The following is a 23282-nucleotide window of genomic DNA, read 5'->3' as shown; positions in this document are numbered from 1 at the left end:
AGAACAGCCACTAACTCCATAGTCCTGCTCACTTTTCTCAACTTTATGTGTTACGGGGGGTTTGGTGCTTTCAACCTAGCCCAGGCGATAATCTGCGGAAACCCCTACATTAACCCACCGCTGGATCTCCTGCGGTTTTTCTGTAACATAGAAACATTTAACAGTGTGATATTCATCTTCCCTACAGTGTACAGCCTGGGCAATGTGTTGGTCATCTCCAGAGGGGAGCTGGCGTGGGAGGTGTTGGCAGAGTGGTTCCAGAGGATCAGATCTGTGTGTGGTAGAATGCAGTCTGTTTGTTGTAGGTTCAGATCACAGGATGGTGGGGATCAGTGTCAACTGCAACCCGGGAATACAACCATCAACTCTGACAACACCACCGAGTCGACTAACGTCGGTTTAAACTTTAAAAACAGATGCAATTCTCAAGTATGATGTGACAAGGGGCACTCAACAATTACAAAATTAATTTCAGACCTCATTTATCGTGACTGGTTTCCAAAAATCCTAAATCCAGGTTCAGTGATTTGTCACTTATCATAATATAGTGCCAGATGTTCACGATATTGGTATAATACCAGATAAAAGACATGATCCATTTTTGGGAACCTGATGTAATTATAGATGTATCTTTTTACTGACCTAGAAAAGAGAGGTACCGTAATAATGCTATATATTATTGGTATATTGACCTGTGAACTGAAATGTTGCAATATAGAACTACCGGGAACAGTAGGATTGTTACCCGATTAAGCTGGGTCCGACCCTCATGTGATCCTAATTTGATTATCTTGAATGGCATTTTAAATAGGTTGCTCCCATTTTCAGCTCAGTGGCACTACCGTATCATGTTTCTGTTAGGGACCCTCTTATATAAATTGACTTGAAAACAACTCTTTTTGTCTACAGTCTCTTTGATCTTGACTTTTTCTCCTAAAAAATGTGTTGTCCGTCGAGAACCAATATTTTAGTTATCGGTTTTCATTTTAGTGGATTAGATTACAGTTTCACATGCAGTACAAAGGTACTATAACTATCAGGTCTTCATTATTTTCTAGTTGATGAACACATTATCTTGACTGCACATGTTCTTTATTGCCCATTATCATAAGTTAGGTGTATCCTCCATCAACAGTTACCCTCACTGTTGTCTGTTACTCATGTAGTTACAGAAAATTAGAATCCTCCTTAAAACCTGCAAACAAATATTTTGCCCTTGGTTATAGTCAAACGATAGCAAAGGTTTACCGCAAGCAAAATTTATTTGATTTTTACGATGGCCCAATAATCAATATGACGGTGAAATCATTGAGTGGTTGTGTACTGCTTTTGGATTTTTGTACAACCAAATAGATGGGTAATTGTAGGTTTACAAAATAGGCACTAGGCAGAATCTGCCTATATGCCTATCTGTCAGTCTGGCAGAATATGCCTTTCTGCCAGTCTGGCAGATATGATATGATTGTTTCGACTTTCATCCCTTCCTTTAATCCGGTACCTCTCCAAAAATAATATACAAATTATGTCGTAAGAATGAACGTTTTTTTACTTAAACCATTACATCAGTGAAATCTTACTCAATTGAGATAACCTCATGGAATTTGGTCTGTGAAGTTCTAATAAGCTCAGGACCACCTGCTTCACAGAGTAATTCACCAGGAGTCAGGAGCTTCACAGACTCGGTCAGAACTATACTGAACATACGTGTTCCGGCTCACTGACTGTTAACAACGTATTGTTAACTCCTTGTTAATGTGATGCAGTTACGTTCATTTACGTTCTCCATATTTCTTTTATTTATCTGATTTTTGTTTTAAAGGTTAGGCTTATTATAATAACTGTTGAAAAATTAATTAGTTCATCGGGACGTAGTTATAAAGTCACACTGTCACAGCAGCACAGTTTAACGAACAATTTTCCCAGTTTTGTAAAGTTAAAGAGATGTCTTTTAATTCTCTTCGTGTTCAATTGTATACGGTTTCGCAGATCGCAGTGACATTGTACCCTCTCCGCCGAACCATTTTAATGATGGGTCGGACAAAGTCTGACAAATAAAATTTAATTTTAATGTAATCAATACTCATGATGACAGTTAATAAAATATACATTTTGTGGGTTTTATTTCTGATGTTCAGTAAATTTATAAAAAATATTTCAGCTGTAAAGCATTATACTCCAGTAGCAGGGAGGAGTTGAGTGTGCACTTCGATGTATAGAGTTTTTTGTTACTGGATAAGGTTAAATAGGTCATTGGTAACTCAGATCACCGAGGGCTGCATGTTGTGTCGCTAGTCCCAACCCTGTGGAACCACGCCCATATTTCATATCAGGCGCGTATATGGGAAATTTATATCTCAGCTTCTAAAGGTCTTAGAGACTCAAATTTGAGTTTAAAATGACCGCAATGCACATGCTTATATTGGCACTGTGAAGGTCATGAAAGCCCAAAATGCTTATTTTTGGAAAAAATTCAAAAAAACTGATTTTCACTTGGGCGCGAGTAAAAAAATCTACTCTAGAAATTAAGTGATATTGGGTAAGAAGTTCAGTGTCTGCAACGTTTATAAACACAGGATCCTTTGTAGGGTCATTCTGCATCAGAATTGATAAGGTACGCAAATTCTATTAATAGTTCCACCCTAGGGGGACCGGGGGGATTTCTAACTTACCCTCAGGCCTCCGGCGCAAATATATGACTCTTGTATCTCGGCTTCTGAACGTCGTAGGCCTCACGCGCAAATATATGACTCTTCTATCTCGGCTTCTGAACGTTGTGGGGGCCTCTCTTTGAGCTCGAACTAACTGCAATTCAATGACCACATTTATGTACAAACTATAAAGCAACACGTGGTATATAGTGCTTAGTTTTTAGAAAGTCATTAAAAACTTTTTAAACCTTCATGCGTCATAAAAAATTAACATAAAAAATGTATTTAATTATGGTATCTCGGGCTAAAAAAGTCTGAAAGACATTTACAGCACATTAAAACGTTCAACATGAATACATTTGGATACAATTTATGGATTCGAGTTGATTAGCCATAATAGCCAAGCAGTACTGGAGAGAGCCCCAGAGAAGGAGCTGAAGGCAGCCTAAGATAGCTGGAAGGAGCTTCTAAAACTGAGTATTTTCAAAGTTATACCAAAATTGAAGTTAGGTGGTATGTGCTGCTCCATAAATTTTGTTCATGTTGAACGTTTAACTGTGCTGCAAATGTCTCTAAGACTTTTTTATCCCGAGATACCATAATCAAGTACATGTTTGATGTTACTATTTGTTACATTTTGTTTTCTGACAACTTAAAAGCTCAAAAATCTATCTAATCATGCCCCACACAAAACGTTTTTAACGTCCTACGTACACTAAAAACCCGATTCACCGGGAAAAGAAAATAGTCAATTGGAGTTTTACTGTGCGTAGTTCCGAGAAAAAAGAAATCGTTAGGAACCTATTCAGAGCGTGATGTCATGGTCGATATTTCAAAATCTTCATTAGAGGCCATTCTATTTCTACTGCGTGGGGTTGACTATTAAGTTTCTATAAAGGAGGTGGTTGGCAGAACCACCTGTATTTAATTGCTATTGTAAGAATAGTATTCTACCAGCTACCTATTCACAAACTTTATAATGCGATTTTATTTAAATACCACTATGATTTTAGCTGATCTACAAGCACTTACCTGGGGACCCAGGCTAAGATTCGGCGGAATGGCAGGCTGAGCACGGCCTAGTGAACAAGCACCTGCTCAAATTGCCTTTTAAATTCTATCATTAAATCGATTCAATGATTTCTCTCCTAACAGCAGAATAGGCATTAGTGCCATAATGTAAATTTTGATTTTGTTGCCTATGCTATGGTCTATGTAGCAAATTATTTGCAGCTGACAAGCCTGGTAATGAACACACCTGACTCAGATTTGTAATCTTTGACAATAAAAAGTGTAATTTTTCTTTGCCATTATACTTAGTGTACATGACTACATGCGGTAAGCCAGTTTCTGTACAATTCGAAATTGCATCGATTAATATTTTATTTTTGTTATTTTTTATTTAGGGGTCGTTCACATATTATTGCGTATTCAGCGGAAGGGGGAGCAGGTTTAGTTCTATTCCCAAGTTTAGTTCTTTTGGCGGCCAAATTCTGAAAAATGCCCGGAAAATTTCAGAATTCGGCCGCCAAATTTAAAGGCCTAACTCAAAATTCCACTCCAAAACTTAAGGTCATCAGGCAATTCTACGATGATTCTGAAAATTTCATGAAAAAAATATTGAGGGGGGGGGGGGGGGGGGGGGGGGGTAGGTCTTGATTACGTTTGATTACGGAGGGGGTGAGGGGTAAAAATTGCTAAAATATTGATTACGTAATATTATGTGAACGACCCCTTAGCTCCTTAGTTAGTTTGAGCTCAAAGAGAGGCCCCTACGACGTTCAGAAGCCGAGATAGAAAAGTCATATATTTGCGCCTGGGGGTAATTTAGACGTTTTGCACCCTAGGGTTGAAACTACTAATAGAATTTGCATACCTTATCAATTCTGATGCAGAATGGCCCTACAAAGAATCCTGTGTTTATAAACGTTGTAGACACTGAACTTCATACTTAATTTCATTTAATTTCTAGACTTCTAGAGTAGATTTTTTACTCGCGCCCAAGTGAAAATCATTTTTTCTGATTTTTTTCCAAAAATAAGTATTTTGGGCTTTCATGACCTTCACAGTGCCAATATAAGCATGTGCATTGCGGTCATTTTAAACTAAACTTTGAGTCTCTAAGACCTTCAGAAGCTGAGATACAAATTTCCCATATACGCACCTGATATGAAATATGGGCGTGGCTCCACAGGGTTGGGACTAGCGACACAACATGCGGCCCTCGGTGATTTGAGTTACCAATGACCTATTTAACCATATCCAGTAGCAAAAAACTCTATACATAGAAGTGCACACTCAACTCCTCCCTGCTACTGGAGTATTACTAGCACCTGTTGATTGACCAATGACCCCTTCTTTCTGCGTAATTTATTTACAATCATTCCAAATTTAATTGCACTCCATTTTAATTTTGCTCAAATTTTACTCAAGTGTCTAAAAATAACAGGATCCCTAGATTAAAGAGACCGTTGAGTTTAAGGGCCTCATATCAGTAGATTTTATGCTAGTGACAAAAGTTGTGGAAGCTTATACCTGATTCAATGTTATCAATTGACGACTTACCCTCTCTAAAAACGTTTTTTCGAGTTACCATATCGGTGATGTTCAGTTTGATTGCGAATCTTTCAATTTAACGGACTACCTTACAAGATATATTTATAACGTACGAAATGTGGCGGTTTTCCGAAAATTTCGCCATATTTTCGGACCGCCAAAATTTCGGTCGTCGTAATAGAATCCGTCGCATTATCTTTTAGCTTATTTCAATGACTGTGCCTTCACTGCTTTATTTTGTTTCTAAAAAGTAATATCAAGTAAAATAAATAAATAAATTCTGGCATCTTAGGACAAATTATCACCACACCAATGCCGAATTGAATGTCAAGCAATACAGTTTAAATTTGCATTAAAATACATGTCTTACAGTCTTAATACAGACTAAGTTTGAACATGATTTTACCGAATTTCAGAAATTTCCTTACTGCTTACTGTCACAAAAAATGATGAAAAATACCCTTATTTTCTGTGACGTCAGAAATTTGACGGTTTTTGTTCAATTTCGCCATATTTTCGGACCGCCAAAATTTCGGTCGTCGCAAATTAGGCCGCCATAAATATGTTTTGTAAGGTATGTTTTATTTATTTGGTTGAGTAACGTATACTACAGTAGTTTGTAGAAATTCAATCCTCAGCTCTAATCGGCTGGTTAAAAGTAAAACTATTTCTTAATAATCAAATTAGGGAGAAGTAAATTAATTCTAATTAAGCTTAAAGTTAATCTAAAAATTAGACACGATTTAATATTAGGTTCATTATTAAGGAATAATTATGAACGCAATTTAGAAAGTCTAAAAGTACAGGTTAATTTTGCCACGTACATACTACATATCTAGATATTCACCACACGATATAATTCTATAATTGATAATTTTTGGTATGTAACAGAATAATTTACAATGTGTAATGTTTTTAAAAAAACTGTTGATGACAGGAAGTATTCCAATTAACTTTCCTTCAATTCACATGCATACAGCCAAGAGTTTGTCAAAATTACATAAATGTGAGACAGAAATTGTTAAATTTTTATTAGAATTGTGATCAATATTCAATAATTATCATTATAACCGGCTTACCTTGACAAGTTGACATCTTTTTGCATTATTTGTACGGCGTTACAGCTTCGGCTTTTAAACTGCAATTATAGTGTTAATATATTGAACACTTTGAACAGATGTGAACACTTTTTTATCTGCTTCAGGTTCAGCGAGAAAGGATATCCAGTATCCATGAAGTATTGTGAGAACTAATGCTGAATAGACTGTGCCAGTGCCAGTGCATCTGCATTCGCTACCCTAATGAAATTTACATAAAATAAATGTAGGTATATAAATTATATATCGTAAGTTACTTACGATCATGAAAATCTATTTTTCAAAAAATCTAAAAATAATTATTAGTCGAAAATTGGGAACAATTTTCATCCATAAGCGTTTCTTTGAAAATTATCCCCAGCTCTGCTTCGGCAATGATACTTTTGTGGCTAAAGACATGATTTTCAAAAACAATGATTACGGCAAAAAGGAGAGAAAATTGTCGATTACGATTATTCAAGTCGAGGCTCGGAAAATTCACTCGCTTAGTTTCTCACCTCACTCCTATATTTGTGCTCTGCAGGAAATTATTTTCTCAGCACCTGATGTTCAACTTTTCAACTCTTGGAGTTGGACTCAGTCAGAGAGATTGACGATAATGCAGCGACTTGGAACCAACTGACCAACTCCTACGCAGTGCGTCAGACGGGCCCGGATCCGGCCGGGATAACATTCCGATCCCGGTCGACCCCTGTATATAATATCAAAACAAAAAATGACTAATTAGTATCGCTTTCGGAAACTGTCAGCCTTTTTTATTGTTGAAAAAATGTCTCGAATTTTAGACTGAGATTCAATCGTCAAGAATATATATTTTGTTTCTTCCTGGTGGCTAAAAATAACGATCAAGTTGAGCATTTTTGAATCACATATTATTACCTCTGCATGAATACATAATACTTATTGGATCGATCTGCACTGCAACTCTTGTTTAGCTAATTAGTTTGATAGGTCATATAGCTAATAGTTTGGATCATCTTCAACATTAATTAATGGCTTAACTCATTTGAAATGCTGTCAATACTCAGCAGGTCATGCATCTCTACAAATGGTAGCTCGCGGGTGTATCATTTAAGTCTATCATCGTTGCTTTGTTTAAATATGTACCTTAAAAGGTTGGTGCATATGTATCCCCCATTTAGCAATATAAGTTTCCCCTTCTATAATGCTTTCTAATGGTTTTCAATTTTATATTTTCTCGAGAAGCTGTAAATGCCTCGTACTAATAGAATAGTCTCATATTTTATACCATTTTGTTGCCGACTAATTTAAGGCAAGGAAGCAAAAGCCTTGATGTTGCAGTGAAGTTACTTTACCATTTAGTTGCTTTATCGTTGGAAGCTGAATTTAGTTTAATTTGTAAGTGTTGTTGAATGTGTGCGGCTGTTAACCAATTCTATGGTTTCTTGACTCTTTTGGTTCATTTCGTAAATTGCAACATTAATTTGTTTTAACTGCTCGTGGGGCAAGTTTGGTTATTTAACATTTGCTTTTCGTGGTAATTAGGAAATGCCCAATTTCAACTAAGTGACTCAATAATTACCTCATTTCCGTGAATAAGCAATCTTTGTTCAGGTTGTAATCATAATGCTCCAATGTTGAATGAAATTACTACCACCGTTCGATTCCCCACTGATGACTCCTCTGCAAAGTCATTCAACTTTGCGATGTCCGGGTTGGATGATGCCGAATATTCTGAATCTAAAAACTCAACTGTCCTCTACGCTGGTGCAATACTTACGGGGATGACCTCCGCTTCCTTTGTCTTCAACTTTATTCTCATCATGGTTCTTGTGGTCAAGAAAAGGTAGGTTCTCAAGAAAAGGTACGCTCAACACAATATGAGGACTCCTCATATTGTGTAGAGCTCTGATTATCTCATATTGTGTAGAGCTCTGATTATCCATATTGTGTAGAGCTCTGATTATCCATATTTACGACTACCTTACCAATTCCTACAATCAAGCGATACAATATCCACTGCTTCCCATCATTTACAATTTGCTCATCTGTACTCTCACCGTAAAATACATTTTACTCCTTTAACTAAACGTTTATAAACAAATTAGCACTATACATCTTCTCGTATTAGGAAGAGTATTTTTAGTATTTACGGTCGATATCAGATCTCTATCCCAAAATTTAAATCTCCAACCTTCTGCACAATGTACTGGAAAAAAAGTGATATAGAAATAAAATCAACCATTTAATTTTAGGAAAGTAAAATTAATTCCCTAAGTCAGCTTTAAAGTCGGAAAATCAAAGTATGTAACGTCGATACCAAACCGATTATTGAGCGATGATAGCTAAGTAGTTGATTCCTGGGTTACAGAGTCCTTCTGATCCCTCAGTCTTTGAATATGGTTTTTGTTCTTGTTCAGTTCTGACTTCTGTCCATATTTCCTCGTGTTATGATCAAAGTTTTGAAGTGTCATGTGTTTCACTCGCGACTTATGTTGGTTCAGAAAAGGAACACATGAGGTGGCCCCACGTGTTTAATCATGTGATGCAAGCACGTGAAAGATCGTAGGAGAGGGGACGGTAATAAAATAAATAATTTAAGTTGTTCAGTAAAACACTGTACAATGTACAATGTACAATGTACAATGTACAGTGTACATACTTTGTTATTTTTTAGGTACCGTAAAACGTATCAGTTAGCGTATCTGAACTTGGCAGTTGCTGACACTCTGTTCTCGCTTTTTGGGGCTACCTTGAGGGGACCGGGTGAGTTTTAATTCACTCTGATATCGAGCTGTGTAAAGTTTCTTATCTATCTTATCTGCACACTCTTTAAATTAAATTTGAATGATTGTCTTGGCACCACTTTGAGACTTTAGAGTGATAAAATTATAGCTGGTAATATATTGTTATCAGCCTCAGTTACTTCGATAAACAATTTTCCACCCACTTTGCAAGTTTGAAATGGAAAAAAGCAGTATTATAACTTGGAGTAAGCAGTAGGGAGTAACCTACTTACTTACATGTCAGGCATAATGGTTGGGTTCAGATCGGAGTTACATTGTAAAGTAAGTGTGTATCTAGCCTACCTGACTACCTACACAGACCTCATCGCTGTTCTCCCCATCACACTAGACCGAGTGGTCGCTGTCCTCCTCCCCATCAAGTAATGTATTTGGAATAAATTTTACACCTCAGTGCCGATTTTTGTGGCAAAGATTGAATTGTGAATAAAAGATTGAATTGTGAATAAATACAGTAGAACAATAATTTAAGGAGATCATAAATTATTTGTAGAATTTATCTGCAATTACGAAACTTATAAATAGCTCATTCATATCACCTGTATCTTTGCCCCAGTCTTTACTTATAAAAAATACTTGTTTTATTAAGTTACCAAAAACAAATATTTATTACCGCAGGTACGGTAAAGATTACCACGTCCGGGTGGTAAAGATGATAATAGCTTCCAACTGGTTGGTGTCCGGACTCTACCTCCTCGTTAGGATGACCATAGGCCACTCCTTCAACAAGAATCTCATTATGTACGATCCGTCCGCTCTAAACGAGTGCCAGCTTAATGACTGGAAACATAAAACTTTAGTTGCCTGGATGGGAATCACTCTGTTCATGGTAGCTCCTTTGATAATCAATATAGTCAGTTATACTTTAATCATCAAGAAGTTGAGTTCAGAGAGAATGAAGTCAATAAACAGTGTCACAATTCTAACTAGGTCCATCCTTATCTGTACACTGTTCACACTCTCGTGGATGCCATCTGTTATCATTGGTGATATACTCCAGATGAACGATAGGTTTGGCTGGCAGATTGTGGGTAAATGGTTTTTCTACCTAAACTGTTTGACAGACCCCATCTTATACGCCTTCTCCTCCAAGCCTATCAGTGCTTGTTTACAGAAACTGCAAATCTTCAAGTCGACCAGCTCGCTATCTCTATCACGCGGGCCAGAGATTGTGAACACGTTAAGAAGGCTGAGCAACATGAACAAAGTGCACCCTAGTCAGCAATCCTGCCGTATCAGGTTCTCAGTAAACGACTCAATCTGTGAGGAAGCTAATGTTTGCAACGACGTTATTAGGTCCTCTGAAACATCCCTCCCTACCATCTACTCTGATTGAGAAGTTTTGGGAATCTGATTTGTTTATTTTAAATCAGTGCGTGCAATCATGAAAGTACTTTGAGTAAAAAGGGTAAGGTGCAACTACCAACCGAACCTTTATGATTATAAATCACAGTAGTCATTAATATTTAATATTTGCCGGTGCAATTTATAGTGATGACGATTTTACCATTGTTATTATCACCAGATTCAAGTTAAACTTAAACACTAACGCAGTCACACCTCCTTTGAAGATGGGATTTTATAATACAATTTCGAAACTAATCGACAAATGATTATAAGTATTCTTAATCAAAATTCGAGTACCGCGAGTTAAACTTCGATTGTTGTTCGCGAACAGATCATATGACCGCAAATGTTATGAAATTGAATGGTATGCAATTAGTTACAATTAGCATAATTTGCCATTAATTGTAGCGTAGTAAATTGCGGGATCAAACTATTGATTACGATTCAAATGTGGTCTCTCGGATATAATTAGTTACGAATAGCATTGATTGTAGCGTTGTCTCTATCTAGCGTGGCTTGAGGAGCAGGCTTGTCCGCCGCCGCCGAACGCCGCCGCCGCCGGGTGATTTTGCCACGCCGAACGCCGCCGATACACCCCGGCGTACATCGGCGTACGGCGTGCATTTTCTGACTTCAAAATAATTCTGTCTTCATTTGAAGATATCAGTGTTACTGATAGCGATTAGCGGCTAGGGGCAACACACACATGATACACACCTTTAGCTAACTTAACAATATTGATTATCAGAAGAACTGAGCAGATACCTACTCATAAGTTTGACTGAAGAAGAAATTTTACAATTCGAACTTTTAAGATTTTGGGCCGATAGGCAAAAAAATTTCCCAATACTCTCAAACATAGTAAGAATAGTGCATTGTATACCTGCCAGTAGTGCGGGAATTGAAAGAACCTGGTCGGCTGCAGGTTTAATTCTTTCTAGTCAGCGATCTAGGATGAATGTTAAAAATTTCAAATATACACTGTTTTGTTCTAAAAATTATGATTTTGTTTCCAACAAAAAAGATTGTATGTATTGAGAGATCCATTGATTTCAACAATAATTTATTGTTTATGTATTTTACCTTAAATAAAATAATTGTATCAATTTGTCTCAACTTTTATTTGATAGCAGATAATACCATAACAATATACCAACATCATTTGTTGAAGTTAAGTCTAAATTACCCAAATTAAGTACATGATCATATTCATATTTCATAGACCTCAATTTAGTTGGCCTTGATTTCACGGCTCACGCCGGCGCACGCCGCCGCCGCCGGTGTAATTTTAGTGAAACGCTGCCGCCGATCCATTTAGCCACGGCGGACAAGCCTCAATGAGGAGTTGGTGGAATGGAGTCCGGGAGTTTCGGGTACTTTAGCCGTGTCTTTTGTTTGTATCAGTGGATCAGGTGAAGCTGTACATCCAATGAAATTTGTACTCTACACAGCGTGCATTGAAATTGTTTTCGGTTTTCTAATCAACTCAATTATGGGCAACTTCCTTGTGGAATGTGGATGGTGTTTCAATGATACTTTTGAAATCTAATTTTGAAACTGATCGACGAATATACGTAGCAACTATAAGTATTCCTAATCAAAGGTCAAGTTAAGAAATTAGACTTCATTTTCAGGGACAGGAGAAAAATTGATAATTACAAAATAATCTACATCTGTTTCTAAAAAACCTTACAAAAACACAGTTGTTTAAAAATCTCTTAACAACTATAAAAAACAATTTCTTTCGATCGTGATCCGAATATACTTAGTCCATTTAACTAAAATAAGTATACAAAAATATCAAATCCATGAAATAATCTAGACTTCAGCACGAGCACAAAAATGCTGTTTATATCCTATCCTTGGAAACAGCTCATTCACCACAGTAGTCAGTTCCTTGTTAGATTAGTTTCAAATGCACCTCTCTGAGAGATTTGGAATCGTCGATCCTGATAACCACAAACTCAGCACCTATGCCATACAGACACTCTTTTTCAGATGGGAATGCAGACATATCATCTTCAATTTGCTTTGGGCGATGAATAGAGTTGGCAGTGTTGTCAATTATCATGATCGTTCCACTTCCACCACAGAAACCTTCAGCCACTTTTCGGTCAAGACTGGAGGATAAGAAATGGGTGAACATTATTTCAGAGCCTTTCTTGAAATCTACTTTAACTGGTACTCCTCTGTAAGTTGTACTTGCCTTCTTCTGCAGACCAGTCCAGCACATGAGGACGCAGTCAAGGAGCAGGTCGTACAGAGCTACGGAGACATCCTGTCCGGAAGTCGGCATATCCTTCATGCCGCCAAAATCCCTCGACACTGCATTATTGATGGTTGTGTGGTACTGCGGCTTTGTGTAAAAATACACTATCTTCTTGAAGAAATCTGCTTCGGAGTCAGCATTCTTTAATTCATCGGCGTAGTTTTTGTCTACTCCGTACATGGCATTATGCAGCTTCGCTTCGACTTTGGGCCAAGCATGGTCCTCTTCCTTGTAAATTTGTTTCAGCAGATCCATTAAATGAGATTTTGGGCAGGTGCCTGAATTAAGCAGGGTCTTCCTGTACTAGGTAATCACTGCCATCATGAATAAAGGAAGATGGTCAATGATCATTTCACCCTCCTTTTTTGGTATCACGTAAGTGATTTGTCCTCTAAACCTCTTTTCTCTGACGTATTTGACATTAAAGTCCAGTATGTCGATGATGGCCTGCCTGCCTCCCATTTGATTAGCTACCTCTTTAGGAGTGGATGATGGGTTAGCATCATTGGCACGAGATCTCTTGGTCCTGACCAGAGCGTCACAGTTGGGGATATCTAGGAGTTGACTTATAATGTCCAAATTGTTCCAGTAAACCGCTTGATGAAGGACAGCCCATGATTTTTGTTCTGGTATACAGTTAATCAGGTACGGCTTCTTCCGAATTATATCCAAAGCAGTGCTCCAATTTCCATATTTTGCAGCGTACACGGCCTTTTCAACATCGGTGTTGTCTTCTTCGATGTTGAACTTCGAAAAGGACATGTTAAGATGGTAGTGAAACTGTTACAAAACGAAAAACGAAGATCGGTTTAAATTGTGGCAAAATAGAAAGTAAATACCTTCTTTTGCTGTGAAATCTGATCTTAAAAACTTAGATAACACATTCGATGGCGCAATACTGATTCCTGGGATATTATGTTACATTCTATAAATAACAAAATGAGCCAATTAAGACAATGAGTATTGATGCATCTATCGTAATAAAAAATAAGGAGTCGTTCACATTTTACGTAATCAGTCGAGAGGGGGACGGGGGTTTCCAAATGATTATGCTAGTGTAATTTTTCTCCAAAAAGTGATTACGTAACATGTAAACGACCGCTAATCTGCATTCTGCAAATTTTAAGTCAAAACAATATAGGTACTTTTGGATGACGCCTTTATAAAATCCATTGCTCATGTTACAGTGATGGTGAGATAAAATTTTATCTCATTATATATTAAAGATGAATTAAAAATACAGCCCTTTGCAGAATTACAAGAACACTTTATCACATTATCCAGGAATAATTTAAGTTTAAGGTTTCCTTACTAATCTTCACTTGTGCTATGTAGTTACAACATATAATTATAATATGAATACGAGGTTGTATGAAAAAAAAAGGTTGTCCCAAATTTGCACCCTGACATTACTTTGATGGCACCAGGCACTTCTAACAGTTGTAAATGTTTTGACCTAATTTATAATGCAAATGTTTTTTCCCTTTTTGCAGCATTAAGGTTTGTCTGGTTCAGAGTTGACAATATTCATCAAATTTAGTTAAAGTCAGTGATTTTAGACTTTACACATTTTCATTATGGGTGTAATATCAAAAAGCTATGCATATAGTACTAAAAGGCAATTTTAAAATTCGTTATTATTTTTTAAAGGTTAATTAACTCTCATGGCAGAAATTTGTATTAATATCTCGTAATATATTATCTCTAATCAGCTGCAGTAGCTGTACATCTGACAGAATAAGGGCCGGTGCTTGTCGCCGTAACAATATGTACGATCCGTCCGCTCTAAACGAGTGCCAGCTTAATGACTGGAAACATAAAACTTTAGTTGCCTGGATGGGAATCACTCTGTTCATGGTAGCTCCTTTAATAATCAATATAGTCAGTTATACTTTAATCATCAAGAAGTTGAGTTCAGAGAGAATGAAGTCAATAAACAGTGTCACAATTCTAACTAGGTCCATCCTTATCTGTACACTGTTCACACTCTCGTGGATACCATCCGTTATCATTGGTGATATACTCCAGATGAACGATAGGTTCGGCTGGCAGATTGTGGGTAAATGGTTTTTCTACCTAAACTGTTTGACAGACCCCATCTTATACGCCTTCTCCTCCAAGCCTATCAGTGCTTGTTTACAGAAACTGCAAATCTTCAAGTCGACCAGCTCGCTATCTCTATCACGCGGGCCAGAGATTGTGAACACGTTAAGAAGGCTGAGCAACATGAACAAAGTGCACCCTAGTCAGCAATCCTGCCGTATCAGGTTCTCGGTAAACGACTCAATCTGTGAGGAAGATAATGTTTGCGACGTTATCAGGTCCTCTGAAACATCCCTCCCTACCATCTACTCTGATTGAGGAGTTTGGGAATCTGATTTGTTTATTTTAAATCAGTGCGTGCGATCATGAAAGTACTTTGAGTAAAAAGGGTAAGGTGCAACTACCAACCGAACCTTTATGACTATAAATCACAGTAGTCATTAATATTTGCCGGTGACATTTTTATAGTAATGTCGATTTTACCGTTATATTATCACCAGATTCAAGTTAAACTTACACATTAACGCAGTCACACCTCCTTTGAAGATGGGATTTTATAATACAATTTTGAAACCAATCGACGAATGATTATAATTATTCTTAATTAAAATTCGAGTTAAACTTCGATTGTTGTTCGCGAACAGATCATATGACCGCAAATGTTATGAAATTGAATGGTATGCAATTAGTTACGATTAGCATAATTTGCCATTAATTGTAGCGCAGTAAATTGCGGGATCAAACTATTGATTACGATTCAAATGTGGTCTCTCGGATATAATTAGTTGCGAATAGCATTGATTGTAGCGTTGTCTCTATCTAGCGTGGCTTGAGGAGTTGATGGAATGGAGTCCGGGAGTTTCGGGTACTTGAGCCGTGTCTTTTGTTTGTATCAGAGCCCGGCTCAGAGACCTCTGATTCAGAGGTCAGCTGAAGCTGTACATCCAATGAAATTTGTACTCTACACAGCGTGCATTGAAATTGTTTTCGGTTTTCTAATCAACTCAATTATGGGCAACTTCCTTGTGGAATGTGGATGGTGTTTCAATGATACTTTTGAAATCTAATTTTGAAACTGATCGACGAATATACGTAGCAACTATAAGTATTCCTAATCAAAGGTCAAGTTAAGAAGTTAAACTTCATTTTCAGGGACAGGAGAAAAATTGATAATTACAAAATAATCTACATCTGTTTCTAAAAAACCTTACAAAAACACAGTTGTTTAAAAATCTCTTATCAACTATAAAAAACAATTTCTTTCAATCGTGATCCGAATATACGTAGTCCATTTAACTAAAATAAGTATACAAAAATATCAAATCCATGAAATAATCTAGACTTCAGCACGAGCACAAAAATGCTGTTTATATCCTATCCTTGGAAACAGCTCATTCACCACAGTAGTCAGTTCCTTGTTAGATTAGTTTCAAATGCACCTCTCTGAGAGATTTGGAATCGTCGATCCTGATAACCACAAACCCAGCACCTATACCATACAGGCACTCTTTTTCAGATGGGAATGCAGACATATCATCTTCAATTTGCTTTGGGCGATGAATAGAGTTGGCAGTGTTGTCAATTATCATGATCGTTCCACTTCCACCACAGAAAACTTCAGCCACTTTTCGGTCAAGACTGGAGGATAAGAAATGGGTGAACATTATTTCAGAGCCTTTCTTGAAATCTACTTTAACTGGTACTCCTCTGTAAGTTGTACTTGCTTTCTTCTGCAGACCAGTCCAGCACATGAGGACGCAGTCAAGGAGCAGGTCGTACAGAGCTACGGAGAGATCCTGTCCGGAAGTCGGCATATCCTTCATGCCGCCAAAATCCCTCGACACTGCATTATTGATGGTTGTGTGGTACTGCGGCTTTGTGTAAAAATACACTATCTTCTTGAAGAAATCTGCTTCGGAGTCAGCATTCTTTAATTCATCGGCGTAGTTTTTGTCTACTCCGTACATGGCATTATGCAGCTTCGCTTCGACTTTGGGCCAAGCATGGTCCTCTTCCTTGTAAATTTGTTTCAGCAGATCCATTAAATGAGATTTTGGGCAGGTGCCTGAATTAAGCAGGGTCTTCCTGTAGGTAATCACTGCCATCATGAATAAAGGAAGATGGTCAATGATCATTTCACCCTCCTTTTTTGGTATCACGTAAGTGATTTGTCCTCTAAACCTCTTTTCTCTGACGTATTTGACATTAAAGTCCAGTATGTCGATGATGGCCTGCCTGCCTCCCATTTGATTAGCTACCTCTTTAGGAGTAGATGATGGTTTAGCATCATTGGCACGAGATCTCTTGGTCCTGACCAGAGCGTCACAGTTGGGGATATCTAGGAGTTGACTTATAATGTCCAAATTGTTCCAGTAAACTGCTTGATGAAGGACAGCCCATGATCTTTGTTCTGGTATACAGTTAATCAGGTACGGCTTCTTCCGAATTATATCCAAAGCAGTGCTCCAATTTCCATATTTTGCAGCGTACACGGCCTTTTCAACATCGGTGTTGTCTTCTTCGATGTTGAACTTCGAAAAGGACATGTTAAGATGGTAGTGAAACTGTTACAAAACGAAAAACGAAGATCGGTTTAAATTGTGGCAAAATAGAAAGTAAATACCTTCTTTTGCTGTGAAATCTGATCTTAAAAACTTAGATAACACATTCGATGGCGCAATACTGATTCCTGGGATATTATGTTACATTCTATAAATAACAAAATGAGCCAATTAAGACAATGAGTATTGATGCATCTATCGTAATAAAAAATAAGGAGTGATCGTTCACATTTTACGTAATCAGTCGAGAGGGGGAGGGGGTTTCCAAACGATTACGCTAGTGTAATTTTTCTCCAAAAAGTGATTACGTAACATGTGAAAGACCACTAATTTGCATTCTGCAATATTTAAGTCAAAACAATATACTTTTGGGTGACGCCTTTATAAAATCCAGTGCTCATTTTACAGTGATGGTGAGATAAAATTTTATCTCATTATATATTAAAGATGAATTAAAAATACAGCCCTTTGCAGAATTACAAGAACACTTTATCACATTATCCAGGAATAATTTAAGTTTAAGGTTTCCTTACTAATCTTCACTTGTGCTATGTAGTTACAACATATAATTATAATATGACTACGAGGTTGTATGAAAGAAAAGGTTATCCCAAATTTGCACCCTGACATTACTTTGATCGCACCAGGCACTTCTAACAGTTGTAAATGTTATGACCTAATTTGACCAAAACCCATAATCATGGGTAGAGTGTACCGCTGCCAGTGCCAGTGTCTCTCTATTTCCAAACAAAAGGAAATGATATTAATTTGAGGAACCGTCCGCTAATGCAAATTGATACCGAGAATGAAATCGGTCGCTCGCTTTTCCCATTCATTCACGGCTTACGAATTGTAATATTTAGCTTATTAAATGGGAAAAGCGAGCGACCGATTTCATTCTCGGTATCAATTTGCATTAGCGGACGGTTCCTCAAATTAATATCATTTCCTTTTGTTTGGAAAAGAGAGACACTGGCACTGGCAGCGGTACACTCTACCCATGATTATGGGTTTTGGTCAAATATCATCTCTTTTTGATTATAATGTCAGGATAATTTACACAATCGAAACTTCATTAACAAGGAGGTAATTCCGACGATTTCGAAATTCTGCCTTTGAAAACGTTTCCTTGTGTTTAGTTAGGTATATCTGTCGATAACCGACTGAATATGGCACTTTTTACTCATTCAAGTTGGCATTAAATTCATATATTATGCCATTTAAATATCGTGGAAAGCAGAATATATTCGAAATCACGAATGAGCAAAATTCTCACCTTTCGCACGTGCAAACTTTGAGCGGACGTTGCGTGCGCATACAATATTGAATCACCGTAAATTTTTGCATAGTGGTATTTAATATATAGTTTGATAAGCATGCAAAGTTTCAGAAGATTTCAAAAAGAACTTGGATCACAACGGGACTCCAAAGTTGATAAAAATCGTGAAAATCAAAATTTTTAGTGATTTTAGCTATTTTAAATCAATTTGGGCGTGTCCCCACGTGTGCAACTTTTCGATTTTTAACTTTAAAACTAGCCTATAACACAATTTACACCTTTAAGAAGCAAAATTGAGCTCCACAACCCAAGGGATGACCCAACACCAGAGAATACTAATTCACAACTTTTGTGTTTTTATAAAATTATTCTTCAAAAAAGCACTAACTTCAATAGCAAATATCTTTATGAAGGAGCAAGGTAGGAAACTATCGGTAGATTTTCGGAATGCTTGAACAATTATCTAAGGTGAAAATGTCCTCAGATTTTGAATAAAATTACTCCTTAATAGCGTAAAATCGATTTGAAAAGTTGTTACTTTGTCAAAAATCAAGTTTTTAAAACACTTAATTTGATGACGTCATCAAGTGATGATGATGACGTTAAATTATTTTTCAATACAATGTAAACTAAAGCTTAAACGATTATCTTTAAAACCTGTGGTTCGAGATGACTGTATCGTTTATACTTTCGAATCTACGGACACTTAAATGTAGGCTACAATTGACTGCAAAAAGCGTCTATATTATATCACAATGCTGGCAAGCATTACCGTCGCCCTTATATTCACAACACTATTTACCCCCTATACGATTATATCCCCTTTATTGTTTTCCAGGCATTAAGACTCATCGAAAGTAGTTCAGCAGGTACATTTAAGTTCAAAACATTCTAATTCAATGTTGAAGATGACAGGAATAAGAAATAGTTATATGGAGGTTTTTAAGAAATTTGCGCAAAATACGCGCCAGCATGTTATACGAAATTAGGTAAAAAACCCAAAATCGCCATATTCAGGTGCCTTAAAAACCATGTTAAAATTGAGTTAGAGATCTGAAACTTTGCAGGGCGTCTAGACCTTGTCCAAATCGACTGTAAAAAAAATGTCATGTTTCAGGAGTATCGGGAAGTGGGTTTTCTGGAACCCCTGTTTTACAACAGATTGTCGTGAAGATATATATCACAGTGCTGGCAAGCACGAGCGGTGTCTTTATTGGGGGTATACTATGTACCCCCTTTACTATTTTACCCCCTTTACTATTATACCCCCTTTACTATTATAACCCCTTTGGTACTCGTCGGAAGCCTCTTTCGTGCACGCGAAGCGTGCACTCCGGCCGGAGGCGGCGGCCTTCGGCCGCCGCCTCCGGCAGGAGTTTTTCAGGCATTAAGACTCATCAGAAGTCGTTCAGCAGATTTATTTTTAGTTCAAAACATTCTAATTTGATGTCAAAGATGACAGGAATAAAAAATAGTTATGTTGAGATTTTTAAGAAATTTGCATAAAATACTCGCCAGCACTGTTATACGAAATTCGGTAAAAAGCCCAAAATCGCCATATTCAGGTGCCTTAAAAACCATGTTTAAATTGAGTTAGAGATCTGAAATTTTTCAGGGCGTCTAGACGTTGACCAAATCGACTGCAAAAAAAGTTTCAGGTTTCAGGAACATCGGGAAGTGGGTTTTCTAGAACCCCTGTTTTACGACAGATTGTCGTGATATCTATCTATATATATACATATATATATATATTCAGGGATAGACGCTTTGCCTGTCAATTGTAGCCTGTATTTAAGTGTCCATAGATTCAAAAGTATAAAAGATACAGCCATTTCCGACCACAGGTCTTGCAAATAATTGTTTATACTTTAGTTTACATTGTGTAAAAAAATTATTTGACGTCATAAACACCCCTTGATGACGTCATCAAGTTAACCGTTTTTAAAACTTGATTTTTGACAAAGTATTAACTTTTAAAATTAATTTTAAACCATTAAGGAGTAGTTTTATTCAAAATCTGAGGAAATTTTCACCTTAGATAATTGTTCAAGCATTCTGAAAATCTACCGGACAGTTTTTCTAGCTTGCTCCTTCATAAAGATATTCGTCATTGAAGTTTGTGCTTTTTTGAAAAATTATTTTATAAAAACGTCAATTTTGCGATTTAGTATTCTCTGGTGTTGGGCCATGCCTTGGGTTGTGGAGCTCAGTTCTGCTTCCTATAGGTATAAATTGTGTATTAGGCTAGTTTTAAAGTTGAAAATCGAAAAGTTGCACACGTGGGGACACGCCCAAATTGATAGAAAATCGCTAAAATCACTGAAAATTGCTGTTTTCGTCATTTTCTGTCAACTTTAGAGTGCCGTTGTGACTACAGTTCTTCTTGAAATACTTTGAAACTTTGCATGCTTATCAAGCTATATATAAAACAATTACATGCAAAAATTTACGGTGATTCAATATTGGATGCGCACGCAACGTCCGCTCAAAGTTTGCACGTGCGAAAGGTGAGAATTTTGCTCATTCGTGATTTCCAACAAATTCTGCTTTGCCACAACAGTTTAATGTCATTATATATGAATTTAATGCCAACTTGAATGAGTATTAAGTGGCATATTCAGTCAGTGATCGACCGATATGCTTCCATAAACACAAGGAAATGTTTTTAAAGGAAAAATTTCGAAATCGTTGAAACTTCCTCCTTATTAATGAAGATTTTTTTTTTTTTTTAATACTTTCAACACTACTATATAACAAATAATTTGAGTGTGTGTAGTGTATACTGGGCAGCTTTCGGATACTATACATTGTACATGCACAATTATGATTGAAAACTTTGATGAAAAGGTTCGGTTGGTCATTGGTGGTCTCATGGCGAATCCAAAAGCAGATGCACTTATGAAGTCTGTTCTCACGGCCTATGATCCATCTAAGGACCGATCCAATAACAGAACTGTTCTTGGTGGTTCCAGATTTCAAGTACCAACACTTGACGCCTGTGCAAGCTTCTTTAAGATTGCGACAATTGATGATAATAGTCGAATCTACAGTAATAAGCCAGCTCTTGCTATGCGCATTATTCTTGAAATTGAAACCCTTTTTCCTACCATCTGTGGGCAGTGTGATGAAGAATATTGCAATAAGTTTGAGTCTCCAACTTCTCCTGTATTGCGTTGTTTCTTGTGCTTTCAAGGCTCTCACAGTTGCGAACAAACCACTCAAGCTGCAGCTAATCTCCACAAGTCACCAACAGCGCTACCTCATGGTACTGTGTGGCTCTGCAAACTGTGCTTAACGCAAAATAATCCTGTGCCCAGCAAGCGTTCCAAATCAAATCGCCACCGCTATCCTTCAACTGTTAGTGTAGCGGTTTCAACCCATCCTTCACAGACGGCAACTCCTAATGAAAATAAACAGCCGGATATCGACGCAGATGAACTATCTAAGAAACTGGATGCAGTTCACCAGCAGCAGCAACAACCAACGGCTATCAAACCGAGTGAGGATGATACAATCTGTGTTGACTACACAATGGGGAAATGCCCTCACGGAATAAGTGGACGGACTCTCCACCAGGGTAAAACTACATGCAGCAAGCTTCATCCTAAGCGCTGTAAAAAGTTTACACGTTTCGGCACTGATTCTAATGGGGGATGTAGTTTAGGTTCAGAGTGTCAGCTCTACCACCCAAAGCACTGCAAAAACTCGGTTCAACACAAGCAGTGTTTTAAAGAACAATGCACTCTAGTTCATCTGGTGGGAACTAAGCGTGTGAAACCCTCCAAAGATAAAGATACTCGGAAGAAGGACGGCAAACATCCAGGTGGTGAGAGCCGTCCAGATCGGGGATCTTACAGGCGCACTGAGAGTACTTCTGCTGCCAACGAGCCTTCGGAAAAAACGACCGGCAACTCTCAACATTCAACCTCTTTTTTAGAGATACAGAACCTACTCAAAGTGATGCAGGCAAACTTTCAGTCGGAAATAATTTCCCTGAAGAATCAAATAGCAGGTCAAGAGTCGAAATTCAGCAGCTTCTTCCCAACTGCGAACCAGACGCCTCATGCCCAAATGTTCCCGCATCCGTTTCCAACTGTAAGCCAGATGACTCACACTCCAACTTTTCCACATCTGCCTCCAGCCCTGCAGCATCTGAATCCAACACCAGTTCCTCAATGGGCTCGATTTCATCAGCACTCTTGCTGAATGTGCAATCCATTAACCCTAGTGCTCGCAGCTCAACCAGATGGAAAATCCCATACATCCGGAATAAAGTAGAGCAGAAATCTAAACATATTTCTGTTCCATTTATTGCCCTTACTGAAACATGGTTGAAACCTTATATCCACGATTCACAGTTAGATATTGAACATTATAATATCTCTAGATGTGATCGAAGTACTAGGGTAGGTGGTGGGTTCTCCTTTATTCTCACGAAAGCCTCCCCATCACCAGCTCTCAGACATTTGATGATAAGATCTGTCAAGCATTACTTTGTAAATGTGAAACAGCAAAAATGATCATATGTGTCCTTTATCGTCCTCCTGATGCCCCAATGGCCAGTTTCAAAGCATGTTTAGAGTATATGGCTGATTATATATCTGGACATGAATCATATGAGACATGCCTCTTAGGAGACTACAACTTCCCTATGATTGATTGGAAATCCGGTGCAATTCTGTCTGGTGCATCGTCTGCTACAAATCAGTCGGCAGTT

General features: G+C 37.6%; 1 protein-coding gene across 1 annotated transcript in view; it reads left to right on the top strand.

Annotated features, from left to right (window-relative positions):
- Window positions 1-21306: 21306 nt before the first annotated feature.
- The window catches only part of LOC134815819 (uncharacterized), a 62483-nt gene continuing 60507 nt past the window's right edge, over window positions 21307-23282 (top strand). The window contains exon 1 of the mRNA XM_063824407.1: window positions 21307-21332. The gene's annotated coding sequence lies outside the window, so the exon portion shown is untranslated. The remainder of the gene's footprint in view (window positions 21333-23282) is intronic.

The sequence above is a fragment of the Bolinopsis microptera genome, chromosome 5 (genome assembly GCF_026151205.1).
Source record: "Bolinopsis microptera isolate Bmic1 chromosome 5, MBARI_Bmic_1.0, whole genome shotgun sequence".
NCBI lineage: Eukaryota > Metazoa > Ctenophora > Tentaculata > Lobata > Bolinopsidae > Bolinopsis > Bolinopsis microptera.
The sequence above is the reverse complement of the archived record's forward strand: the minus strand, read 5'-3'. Positions and strand labels throughout refer to the sequence as shown.